Here is a 13,509-nt window from a genome sequence, read left to right on the forward strand (position 1 = left end):
ACAATTGGATGACGACACAGTATACAAACCTCTACAATCAGATCCCACATGGAGTATTAGAAAGATCTTGGAGAGTATTGTGAAACCGGCATTTAAAGAAGGATTAATTTCACACGATTTATGCGAATTTTTGTTACCAACACATACCCGCATTCCGGTCTTGTATATACTCCCCAAGATTCATAAGGACAAACATTCCCCACCGGGACGCCCGATTGTATCGGGGAGGGATTCAATTTTTGTACCCACGGCCAAGTTACTGGATAAAGTACTATCACCCTTGGTTAAGGCCACCCCATCTTACATCAAGGACTCTGGTGACTTTCTGACCAAAATCAGGGACTTACCACAAATCCAGAATGAATATATCCTTGTCACTTGGGATGTAACAAGTCTATATACATCAATTCCTCATGTGGCTGGCATTGAGGCAGCGCTAAGCCTAATTAGGAAATGTCAGGAGTACTCAGAAGCTCAGATCATTTTTTTTGAAAAATTGTTTAGATTGATTTTGTATAATAACTATTTTCTCTTTAAGGACCGGTACTATGTGCAATTGACGGGGGTAGCCATGGGTTCTAATGTTGCCCCGCCATATGCCTGTTCATTTATGCATGATTTTGAGCAAAAATATATTTTTGTGAATGATCTGTTTCGGGAACATTGCGCCACCTGGTGGCGTTATATAGATGACATTTTTGTCATATGGCGGGGCAACATTGAATCACTCAAAATGTTTGATGAGATGATCAATAGTATTTCACCAGAGATCCAGTTCAAGATTCATATTGGTGGAGACTCGGTCCCCTTTTTGGATATACGGGCATATATAAAACAGGGACGGATTGAAACTGACATATACACGAAACCTACAGATAGGAATCAACTATTGAGATATGACAGCTATCATCCCCCTCATGTCTTTAGTTCTATTATCAGAAGCCAGCTTCTCAGAGTGACGCGAATAGTGAGTGATACTACAGTTAAAAATGAAAGATTAGATGAAATGTGCTGCAAATTTAAGGAGCGGGGCTACCCAGAAAACATAATCCGACACGAATTAAATAAGATTTTGAATCCTATTGAGATTCCCAATAGGAAAAGATACTCAGTTGACAAACCTCGAATTCCATTTGTCTTCCAGTTTAACAGTTATAGCGAGAGGATCTTTAATGTATTAAGAAAACATTGGACGATATTGAAACGATCCTATCCTCATATAGAGGAATTTCAGTTAACTCCGATGAAGGCATACCGGCGCAATAAAACCTTGCGCGACCTCTTAGTGCGATCCGAATTTAAACCAGAGAGGCAGGATGAGAAAAAGATGACCTTTCTTGGCAGTAAAAGAAAAGGTTGTTACCCCTGTCTCAATTGCATTCAATGCAATTTAGTTATCAAAGGGAATAATTTTTCTCATCCTAGGACTAATAAGAAAATAATCATTAACGGTTTTTACACCTGTCAGTCATCATATGTAATTTACATTCTCACATGCCCCTGTAATCTCCTTTACGTGGGGGAAACCACCCAAAAAATTAAAGACCGTATCGCACAACACCGTAGTACAATTAGACATCCTCAATCAAGTTTACCTGTATCGCGTCACTTCTCAGAAATGGGCCACAAAGACACAGATCTACGCTTTATGGTTTTAGAAGAGATTCCCCATGACAAAAGAGGGGGTGATAGGATTTTGAAATTAAAAAGACGTGAAGTTTGGTGGATCAACAAATTACAGTCCCTGTACCCTGATGGTATGAACAGGGACTATGATTTGTTTCTGTTTGTTTAAAAATTTATAGTACAAGATTGATTAGAGGTATGACTATTTTTGAATATGTTATATTTTCTCTAGACTGATCACAAAAGGCTCCCGTTGGAAATACTAGATAGCAGAATATCAACTGGAATCCATGAAGAAACTTGAGACATGTATAGAAATAGCAACATATGTATATTCATGAGAAATATTTACAAAACACCGAGTTAATTAAATGAGATAATATTATTGGTTCATAAGTGATATGATGAGGATATTTGAGATGTAATATGATGAACCTATTTTGTAGATTATCCCCTATTGGGGAATTTAGGATGGTTTTAGGGTAGTAGGTTTATTCAATAGGGTTAAATTTGGAAAGGTTTTAGGTGTTTTGTATAGGATAATTAATTATGTGACACAGGTGTGTATCAGACTGGGTGTGGATAAAGGAACACAGTGTGGTTTAGCCTTTCACACACAGCCTGAAAAGCCTGACGAAGAGCGAGTTGTGCTCGGAACTGTACAGTGGCTTGCTTGTATTTTGAAACAATTAATGGATTAATTTTTCAGTAAAAGGACACTTTTTGGCATCAAGCATCGTTCCATGTGTTTTTTATATATATACATATATATATATATACATATATATATATATATATATATATATATATATATATATACATATACATATATATATATATATATATATATATATATATATACATATATATATATATATATATATATATACACACAGTATTTCACTAAAGTGAGTACACCCCTCACATTTTTATAAATATTTAAATATTTTATTAAATCTTTTCATGTGACAACACTGAAGAAATGACACTTTGCTACAATGTAAAGTAGTGTAGAGTGTAGGGCTTGAATAACAGTGAAAATGTGCTGTCCCCTCAAAATAACTCAACACACCATTAATGTCTAAACCGGTGGCAACAAAAGTGAGTACGCCCCTAAGTGAAAATGTCCAAATTGGACCCAATTAGCCATTTTCCCTGCCCGGTGTCATGTGACTCCTTAGTCTTACAAGGTCTCAGGTGTCAACGGGGAGCAGGTGTGTTAAATTTGGGTGTTATCGCTCTCACTATCTCATACTGGTCACTGGAAGTTCAACATGGCACCTCATGGCAAAGAACTCTCTGAGCATCTGAAAAAAAGAATTGTTGCTCTACATAAAGAGGGTCCAGGCTATAAGAAGATTGCCAAGACCCTGAAACTGAGCTGCAGCACAGCGACCAGGACCATACAGCGGTTTAACAGGACAGGTTCCACTCAGAACAGGCCTCGCCATGGTCTACCAAAGAAGTTGAGTGCACGTGCTCAGCATCATATCCAGAGGTTGTCTTTGGGAAATAGACATATGAGTGCTGCCAGCATTGAAGGGGTGGGGGGTCAGCCTGTCAGTGCTCAGACCATACGCCTCACACTGAATCAAATTGGTCTGCATGGTTGTTGTCCCCGAAGGAAGCCTCTTCAAAAGATGGTGCACAAGAAATCCCACAAACAGTTTGCAGAAGACAAGCAGAGTGGAACCATGTCCTGTGGTCTGATGAGACCAAGATAAAGTTATCTGGTTCAGACGATGTCAAGCATGTCTGGCAGCAACCAGGTGAGGAGTACAAAGACAAGTGTGTCTTGCTTACAGTCAAGTATGGTGGTGGGAGTGTCATGGTCTGGGGCTGCATGAGTGCTGCCGGCACTGGGGAGCTACAGTTCATTGAGGGAACCATGAATGCCAACATGTACTGTGACATACTGAAGCAGAGCATGATCCTCTCCCTTCAGAGACTGGGCCGCAGGAAAGTATTCTAACATGATAACAACCCCAAACACACCTCCAAGATGACCACTGCCTTGCTGAAGAAGCTGAGGGTAAAGGTGATGGACTGGCCAAGCATGTCTCCAGACCTAAACCCTATTGAGCATCTGTGGGGCATCCTCAAAACGGAAGGTGGAGGAGCGCAAGGTCTCTAGCATCCACCAGCTCCGTGATGTCGTCATGGAGGAGTGGAAGAGGACTCCAGTGGCAACCTGTGAAGCTCTGGTGAACTCCATGCCCAAGAGGGTTAAGGCAGTGATGGAAAATAATGGTGGCCACACAAAATATTGACACTTTGGGCCCAATTTGGACATTTTCACTTAGGGGTGTACTCACTTTTGTTGCCAGCGGTTTAGTCATTAATGGCTGTGTGTTGAGTTATTTTATTTGGGGATCCTCTGCCATTCCTCCTTGCAGATCCCTCCAGTTCTGCCAGGTTGGATGGTAAACGTTGGTGGACAGCCATTTTTAGGTCTCTCCAGAGATGCTCATTTGGGTTTAAGTCAGGGTTCTGGCTGGGCCATTCAAGAACAGTCACGGAGTTGTTGTGAAGCCACTCCTTTGTTATTTTAGCTGTGTGCTTAAGGTCATTGTCTTGTTGGAAGGTAAATCTTCAGCCCAGTCTGAGGTCCTGAGCACTCTGGAGATGGTTTTCGTCCAGGATATCCCTGTACTTGGCCGCATTCATCTTTCCCTCGATTGCAACCAATCGTCCTGTCCCTGCAGCTGAAAAACACCCCCACAGCATGATGCTGCCACCACCATGCTTCACTGTTGAGACTGTATTGGACAGGTGATAAGCAGTCCCTGGTTTTCTTCACACATACCGCTTAGAATTAAGGCCAAAAAGTTCTATTTTGGTCTCATCAGACCAGAGAATCTTATTTCTCACCATCTTGGAGTCCTTCAGGTGTTTTTTAGCAAACTCCATGTGGGCTTTCATGTGTCTTGCACTGAGGAGAGGCTTCCGTCTGGCCACTCTGCCATAAAGCCCCGACTGGTGGAGGGCTGCAGTGATGGTTGACTTTCTACAACTTTCTCCCATCTCCCGACTGCATCTCTGGAGCTCAGCCACAGTGATCTTTCGGTTCTTCTTTACCTCTCTCACCAAGGCTCTTCTCCCGCGATAGCTCAGTTTGGCCGGACGGCCAGCTCTAGGAAGGGTTCTGGTCTTCCCAAACGTCTTCCATTTAAGGATTATGGAGGCCACTGTGCTCTTAGGAACCTTAAGTGAAGCAGAATTTTTTTGTAACCTTGGCCAGATCTGTGCCTTGCCACAATTCTGTCTCTGAGCTCTTTAGGCAGTTCCTTTGACCTCATGATTCTCATTTGCTCTGACATGCACTGTGAGCTGTAAGGTCTTATATAGACAGGTGTGTGGCTTTCCTAATCAAGTCCAATCAGTATAACCAAACACAGCTGGACTCAAATGAAGGTATAGAACCATCCCAAGGATGATCAAAAGAAATGGACAGCACCTGAGTTAAATATATGAGTATCACAGCAAAGTGTCTGAATACTTAGGACCATGTGATATTTCAGTTTTTCTTTTTTAATAAATCTGCAAAAATGTCAACAATTATGTGTTTTTCTGTCAATATGGGGTGCTATGTGTACAGTACATTAATGAGGAAAAAAATGAACTTAAATGATTTTAGCAAATGGCTGCAATATAACAAAGAGTGAAAAATTTAAGGGGGTCTGAATACTTTCCGTCTCCACTGTGTATGTATATATATATATATATATATATATATATATATATATATATATTTTTTTTTTTTTTTTACTCTATTTCACATATTCCAGAACTCCCATTAACCATGACATGACAGACCCACTTTCCATGGGGGATTGCGGCTGCGCTCCCGGTTTTTCCTATTGGATCCCTTCCTCAGCTCCCGGGCCAGACATATTTAGCCAGTCCCTAACACGCGCTATTGCACGTTTTAGTTCATACGTGAGTCATTTTAGGTATGGCCAGCAATCTTCTAGTGATTCTAAGTTCCCTATGTTGGTTGATACATTAGACTATAATGGTCATTTATCCCCTCCCTTTTTAGAACATGGATGCATGGCTCCTGATGAGTAGATGAAGCCCACGAAACGCGTCAAGCCTACCTTGATGCATCCAGTGTACATCGATATTCTAAATGGTTTTACCAATTTAAGTTTTTATCAGACTACATTCTGCCTAATATCTAGTATGCATATCTTTTACTGTTATGTGCCATGCCATTAACAATTTTTCCAGTGTAATTTTGACAACTGTACTATGCATGTTATGCTGTATTAGGTCATGCCGTTTAATGGTTTAGTAATAAACATATGGATGTTTTTACTTACATGATTTGTTTGGTTTCACCATACACATCTCATTCAAGGTCTCAAACCTCCCCCCTCTTATGTTGCATACAGCCCAGGGTTTGAGGCGTAAACCTTCCCTTACGTCTCACTCAAAGTCCCAAATTTTCCCCCTTTTTCTTCAAAATGTTTCTTTGGAACCTGTCTGTTTGGGGAGGGCCACCCATTAGGAAAATCCGGAAGAAGAGGAAAGCTTCATGTTTTTCTGTATGTGTTCCTTCCCTATTTTTAATGCTATAACCACCCTCTGACAGACATATGTGCAGTGTACAATTAGAAAAGTGTAGGATGCTGTGTTCTGTGTTTTTGTTTCTTTCAGGAACCTATGGGATGAGACGACTATCCATCCCCTCCGGCAGGAGTCAAGTTTCCTTATTGTTTTTTTGTAAGCAGAGTATCCCTCCTCAGCGAGAGAAGCTCTGGCTCACCAATTTATTTTGTGTGGTATCTTGTTAGCTACAGGGTCCTGTAGTCAGGAATGTATATATTGTACAAAACCAGATGTCTTTTTATTTTTCTACTGATATTTATTTGTATGTGTTTCCCCCATCCAAGTTATTTCCCTTTCTCTTTCAAATTTATCTTATGGGATGCCCTTGCTCCTGGGCCCAGCTGATTCCTGGTGGTGGGTGAGTGTAGCACCCTCTACTGGGTAGTGTGCTAGAGTTGAGTTTTTTATTTTGTCAGTGCAGGTAAATTTGTGATGTTACTGGCAGTGAAGTCGGGTTGCTGTATCCATTAGGGTTGTCAGGGTCTGCAAAGGGCTGACTGAGATCAGTAGTCCACCAAAGAGGGCAGCTAGTACCAGAACTTTCTTTGCTGCATCATAGGGTCCCTGTCTGTAATAAGTTACTTTTGCTGAGGCCTGGCTGAAACCAGTATCAGGCCTAACCATGCACTAGCTGTGCCTGAAGAATTGTGCTGGAGGGAGAAGGAGAGATAGTCTGCAGCAAGTGTTGTGCAGGAGGAGAATATCTAAATTGTCACAAACCATGCATGAATCATTTTCTGGGCATCCCATGAATTTCTTAACCCCATCCAAGTTCTAGTCCCTCAATAAAAATACAAAAAACAAAGCTGATGGAATTATTCATTGTCTTGGAGTGTCTGGAAGTGAATGCCAGGCTGGGCTGGGTGACAGGTGGGCCACATCACCCAGCAGCCCCTACGGGGGTACCGCTACTGAGTTATATCCTCAAGCTCCCATGTTAGAGAGTTGAAGCACTCTAGAAAAATATACAGTACTCCCTAGAATTCATAAAAAAGTGTCTAAGAAAGACACTCTTTGGCTGAGTTCACACTGGCATTAAGAGCAGGTGTTTGAGAGGCGTTTGAGAGGCCGTAAAAAGGCCCCTCAAACACCTCTGCACAAAATACGATAGACAGCACATAGTGCTGTTCACACTAAGTGTTAGCATTGTATCGCTTCAAAATTGAATCCTCATGTTGAGTCAGGAGGCGTTGGAAGCCTTTCAACGCCTCCCATTCAAGTCTATGATAACGCTCTGGCAGGAAGTTGTGGAGCTGTTGCGGGGCGTTAAGATTTGTGTATTTACTGTAATGGAATAGACTTTTGTGGAGCAGTTTTAAGACTCAAATGCTTCAAAACTGCCCATAGGGCGTTTGGGGAGCATTTTTTACTCCTCATTAATGCTTGTAAAATGCCTGTCTAGTGCCCATGCTAAAGCTCATTGACGCCTGTCAGACACCCATACTAATGCCATACAAACTCTATAGAAGCATTTGTTGAGCGTTAGAAATTTAGGCAAGTGTAAACAAGCCCTTTAGCATTCCGATGTGCCTCCACATGACATATATCACTGCGGGTGACAGATTCATGTACCTGTTAGAAACAGGTGCATCCCACCTCCCCATTTCCCCCGGATTCATCCCCGATCCCATCCAAAAGCTATGTGCCAGAGCTTTATGGACCACTGAGCATAGCTCCCAACTGTCCCTGATTTTGAGGGACTATCCCTGATTTCAAATTGTCTCTCTTTCCTCCTCATTGGTCCCCTATTGTGGTCTGATCTATATAGTTTTATATATATAATGCACTATTTAGCTTTCAAAAAGTGTATTCCCGTGCTAAACCTTTGATCCAATTTCTACATTTCTGCATTGGTGAATTTCAAAAGTCAGTATAAAGTAATAATAGTGGTTAGAAAAAAGCATTTATGGGTTTAACAAATAACTTTTTTGTATATTTCACCCTTAAAGGGGCGGGCAGGGGGTGTTCCCAACTTTGATTTCGAAAGGACTGTCCCTGATTTGGAACAATGTGCCTCCGTCCCTCTTTCCTCATTTGTCCTTAATTTTGGTCTGACCTATATAGTTGTATATAAAATGCACAATTTATCTTTCAAAAAGTGTTTCCCAGTGCTAAACCTTTCATCCAATTTCAAAATTGCTTCATTTGTCAATGTCAAAAGTCAGTATAAAGGAGTAGTAGTGGTTAGAAAACAGCACTTGTGAGTTTAACTATTTTTTTTTTTATAATTCTCCTTTAAGGAGGAATGGCAGGGAGCGTGTCCTATGCCTACATACTTTTGCTAATAGGTGACCCTCGTTCGCATCTCAAAAGGTTGGGAGGTCTGCACTGAGGTTTGTGTATTTGGTGGCAGATGTTTTTTGTTTTTTCCCAGGGAACCTGCAGAGCATTGCATCCACGATCAGCAGATCATGGGCGCAATACAGGGCTCCCACAGACTCTCAAGATAGCTGTCTGCTCATACCTTGCACGAGCATGGCGGTTACTTTAGAGCAGGAAGAAACATTGAACTACAAAGGCGCTCACCAGGGCCCTCGCAGTTCAATGAGAACTGCAAGCCATCAGCCGTAATGGATGATGGTAGTTGTAGTTTATTCATTCACAGGAAACTGTGACTGAATGATGTGAGCGGGTGGGCAGAGCCCCGCAAAGCTGTGTTCCTTTAAAAATGTGATAGCGGGTGGAGGGAAAAGATCACCTGCCTACTGTCATACAGTGGGGGAGATCGGCAGAAATAACAGCAGGAGCTGGGCCATGTTACATGTTCCACCCTAAATCTGGGTGGAACATGCAACATGTTCCAAAAGGTGATCCTATAACCACTTTCCTTTTGGGCACTTTTACCCCCTACTTGCCCAGGCCAATTTTTAACTTTCAGTGCTGCTGCACTTTGAATGACAATTGCGCGGTCATGCAACACTGTACCCAAACAACATTTTTTTCATTTTTTTCCACACAAATAGAGCTCTCTAGTGGTGGTATTTAATCATCACTTTTTATTTTATTTTTTGCTAAATAAACAAATAAAAATGAAAATGCTGAAAAAGAAAAACCTTTTTCATAGTTTGTTATAAAATTTTGCAAACAGGTAATTTTTCTCCTTCACTGATGTGCACTGATGAGGCTGCACTGATGGGGACTGATAAGCTACACTGATGGATACTGATGAGGTGGGACTGATAGGCTGCACTGATGGGCATTGATGGGCATTAATAGGCTGCACTGGTGGGCACTAATGAGGAGGCACTGGTGGGCACTGATGAGGCTGCACTGATAGGTGGCACTGATGGGCACTAATAGGTGGCACTGGTGGGCACTGATGAGGAGGCACTGATGGGCACTGATTGGCAGCACTGGTGGACCCTTATTGGCAGCACTGTTGGGTACTGATTGGCAGCACTGGTGGGCACAGATTGGCAGCTGGCAACTAGTGTGTACTGTTGGGACTGCAGTGATAATCAGGACACTGATAAACAGTGCCCTGATTATCAGTATACATGTCCCTTTTTAGAGAAGCTGGTTATTATCTCTCTTCTCCTCTCCTCATGCTGTCAGCATGAGGAAAGGTGTGCTGATCAGTACTGGACTGGACACAGCTGATCATGTGGTAAAGAGCCGCTGATTGGCTCTTTACCTCAGTCTGTGATCAGCAGTGTTCCCCAGACACTGTAATCACAGAGCATGCCACCCGCACCATCCTATAACAGCTTCCAGAACTAACCGGCCGCGCTGTAGCCGTCATTCGGCTATAGTGCAGTTGGCAAGTAGTTAAATATGCAAGCTTTTGGGATAACTTCCTTGGTTTATTTACATAAAAATGGTTTTGAAACTCACATATTTAAACACAGAGTTACAAGGAGAAGCGAAGAAATATAAATATTATTTTTATTATTCACAATTTATATAGCGCCAACAGTTTACGCAGCGCTTTACAATGTAGAGGGGGGACAGCACAATTACAGTACAGTTCAATACAGAAGGGACAGGATGGCCCTACTCATAGAGCTTACATTCTAAAGGGAGGGGGAGGTGGTACAAATGGTAATAGATGCTGGGAATAATTTGATGGGGGGTGGCTCAGGGACAGTTTTTAGGTGGGTGTGGGACAGGCTTCCCTGAATAAGTGAGTTTTCAGGGATCTCCTAAAGGTGGACAGGTTAGAGGCTGATCGGATATACTGTACAGGCAGGGAATTCCAGAGGATGGAAGAGGCTCTGGAGAAGTCCTGAAGGTGAGCATGGAAGGAGGTAACAAGGGTGCTAGAGAGCAGGAGGTCCTGGGAGGAGCGGAGTGGACGATTTGGGCGTTAGCTGCAGATGAGGTTGGTGATGTAGCTGGGGGCGATGTTGTGGATGGCTTTGTATGTTGTGGTTAGCATTTTGAATTTTATACGGTGGGGTAGGGGAAGCCAATGAAGGGATTGGCAGAGAGGGGCAGCAGTCACAGATGGATTAGTGAGGTGTATTAGTCTAGCAGCAGCATTCATAAGAGACTGAAGGGGGGATAGCCTGCGTAAGGGTAGGCCATTAAGGAGAGAGTTGCAGTAGTCAAGGCGGGAAATAATCAAGGAGTGAATAAATTGCTTTATGATGTCATTAGTCAGGAAGGGTCGAATTCTGGAGATGTTGCAGAGGTTAAGGAGGCAGGATTTAGCCAGTGATTGGATGTGGGGGATGAAGGAGAGGTCAGAGTCAAGGATTACACCCAGCACCTTGGCATGTGTGGAGGGACCAATGGTTGTGCTGTTGATATTAATAGTAAAGTCATGGGGGGGGGGCCGGGAAGGAGGAAATATTACAAGCTCAGTTTTAGAAAGATTGAGTTTGAGAAAGTAGTGTGAAATCCATAGCGATATGTCATTCAATATGTTTGAGATCCGTGAGGAGATCAAGGGGGTGAGTTGAGGAGTGGAGAGATAATTCTGGGTGTCATCGGCGTAGAGGTGGTATTGGAAGCCATAGGAGGTTATCAACTGGCCCAGGGAAGAGGTATAGAGAGAGAATAGGAGGGGCCCAAGGACAGAGCCTTGGGGTACCCCAACAGAGAGTGGAAGAGGAGCAGAGGAGATGGAGTTGTCCTGAAGTCCTGAAGGCGAGCATGAGAGGAGGTAACAAGGGAGCTAGAGAGCAGGAGGTCCTGGGAGGAGCGGAGGGGACGATTTGGGCAATATCTGCAGATGAAGTTGGTGATGTAGCTGGGGGCGATGTTGTGGATGGCCTTGTATGTTGTGGTTAGCATTTTGAATTTTTTACGGTGGGGTAGGGGAAGCCAGTGAAGGGATTGGCAGAGAGGAGCAGCAGTCACAGATGGATTAGTGAGGTGTATTAGTCTAGCAGCAGCATTCATAATAGACTGAAGGGGGGATAGCCTGCGTAAGGGTAGGCCATTAAGGAGAGAGTTGCAGTAGTCAAGGCGGGAAATAATCAAGGAGTGAATAAATTGCTTTGTGGTGTCATTAGTCAGGAAGGGTCGAATTATGGAGATGTTGCGGAGGTTACAGTCCGGCTTCCGTCCACAACATTCTACTGAAACTGCCCTACTAAAACTCACCAATGACCTACTAACTGCTAAAACCAATGGCCATTACTCCATACTCATACTCTTAGACCGCTCTGCTGCCTTCGACACAGTTGACCGCCTACTTCTCCTTGGCAAACTACAATCCCTTGGCCTCTGTGATTGTGCTCTATCCTGGTTCTCCTCCTACCTATCTCAGCACACTTTCAGTGTCACTTACAAATACAGCGGAGGCTCTTTACCAAGATCGGTGGAGCGGTGTGTCAGGCTGACACACCGCTCTGCCGATCGCCGCGATGCACGCCCCCGCGGGCGCGCGGCGGCATGTTATCCTGCTGGACGTCATATGATGCCCAGTCAGGATAATGGAACCACTTCCCGAACGTCAATCCGCTATAGGCCGGGCGGGAAGTGGTTAAAGCTCAGGAAACAATAAAGTTGACCACCCGAATGACCAGCGACATCACCTCACCAAGCTGCTCGCCACACATCTGAGCACAAAGCGCCTCCTGATGTAGGATGCAGTCAAAAATTAGGATGGGTCTCTTTTCTGTTCACGAAGAAGCGCTATGAATCCTCTGTTTTTCCCCACCATGCACGGAGCACCATCAGTACACACCGAAATAAGTTTATCCATCGGTAGATTTTGTTCTTTAGCGAACTCAGTGAAAGACTTGAATAAATCCTCCCCTCTTGTTGTCCCTTACATAAGCAAAACAGCAAGACTTTCCTCACGTAGTGTGTCACCGACGGCATACCTTGCAATCACGCTGAACTGGAATAAATGGCTTATGTCTGTTGCCTCATCCAAAGCAAGAGAAAAGAATGGTGCTGCATTTATGTCCTTCACTTGTGTTGCCTCAATTTGATTTTCCATCATGATGGTACGATCGTGAACAGTTCTTGCCAACAGAGGCATGTCTTTTGTTTGTTTGTTTATTTTGTCTTTATCCGAAAAGTCGCCAAAAATTAATTGGCAACATCAAGCATGAATGTTTTGGCATACTCCCCATCTGTGAATAGCTTTCCATTTCTCACAATTGCTAAAGCACCAGCAAAGCTAGCCGAATTCCAGTCACCTTGTTGGGTCCAAATACGGAGTTGCTGCTGACTAGCTTGCACTCTGCACAGTAGTTCTTGACATGCTTTCTTCCTGCTGTCCCCAGCAGGATATTTCAATGCAAATGTAGTATGGAGTGTGTCGAAGTGCCGCTTTATATTTGACCGTTTCATCGATGCAATTTTATCATTGCAGATTAGACACACTGCATAACCTGCTCTCTCCACAAAGGCAAATTCCTCTGTTTATTCCTGCTGAAAAGTACGATACTTCTCATCTTTTTTTCTTTTAGCCATCTTCTTTGATAAAAGGGTTTCTGCAATGAGCTAGCTGACTAGTTGATTAAAAGGCGGGAAGTTTACTTCCTGACCTCACAACGACCCGTGTACGTTACGCATTATCCAATGAAAATGTGGTGTTGTCCCAGAAGACAGATGTGATTGGCTCCAGCCCCCCGCAACCATGAACATGAGCAGTAGGAAATGAATGGATTGAAATACATGAGTATGGATGGGCCGAACAGCGAACAATTTGGGGTGTTCGCGGCAAATTTGAAAGCTGTGGAACACCCTTTAAAAGTCTATGGGAGAAATCAAAGTGATAATTTTAAAGGCTTATATGCATGGTATTGTCATAAAAAGTGTCTGGGGACCTGGGTCCTGCCCCAGGGGACATGTATCAATGCAAAAGAA

The sequence above is a fragment of the Aquarana catesbeiana genome, linkage group LG02 (assembly GCF_042186555.1).
Source record: "Aquarana catesbeiana isolate 2022-GZ linkage group LG02, ASM4218655v1, whole genome shotgun sequence".
Classification (NCBI taxonomy): domain Eukaryota; kingdom Metazoa; phylum Chordata; class Amphibia; order Anura; family Ranidae; genus Aquarana; species Aquarana catesbeiana.